The sequence below is a fragment of the Eptatretus burgeri genome, chromosome 5 (genome assembly GCF_056783735.1).
Source record: "Eptatretus burgeri isolate ZD-2024b chromosome 5, Ebu_testis_v1, whole genome shotgun sequence".
Classification (NCBI taxonomy): Eukaryota; Metazoa; Chordata; class Myxini; order Myxiniformes; family Myxinidae; genus Eptatretus; species Eptatretus burgeri.
The window spans coordinates 113,553,141-113,553,838 of NC_140965.1; positions in this window are offsets into that span (position 1 = coordinate 113,553,141).

Consider the following 698-nt stretch of genomic DNA (forward strand, 5'->3'; position numbering starts at 1 on the left):
GTTTGATGTGTTGTTGGAAGAAGTATCGTCAAGTTTGATGTGTTCTTGGAAGAAGTATCGTCAAGCTTGATGTGTTATTGGATGAAGTAGGGTCAAGTTTGATGTGTTATTGGATGAAGTAGGGTCAAGTTTGATGTGTTTATGGATGAAGTGTCGTCAAGTTTGATGTGTTATTGGATGAAGTGTGGTCAAGTTTGATGTGTTATTGGATGAAGTGTGGTCAAGTGTGATGTGTTATTGGAATAAGTGTGGTCAAGTTTGATGTGTTATTGGAATAAGTGTGGTCAAGTTTGATGTGTTTTTGGATGAAGTGTGGTCAAGGTTGATGTGTTACTGGATGACGTATGGTCAAGTTTGATGTGTTATTGGATGACGTATGGTCAAGTTTGATGTGTTATTGGAATAAGTGTGGTCAAGTTTGATGTGTTATTGGAATAAGTGTGGTCAAGTTTGATGTGTTATTGGAATAAGTGTGGTCAAGTTTGATGTGTTATTGGAAAAAGTTTGGTCAAGATTGATGTGTTATTGGATGACGAATGGTCAAGATTGATGTGTAATTGGATGAAGTGTGGTCAAGTTTGATGTGTTCTTGGAAGAAGTATGGTCAAGTTTGATGTGCTATTGGATGAAGTGTGGTCAAGTTTGATGTGTTCTTGGAAGAAGTATGGTCAAGTTTGATGTGTACTTGGATGAAGTAT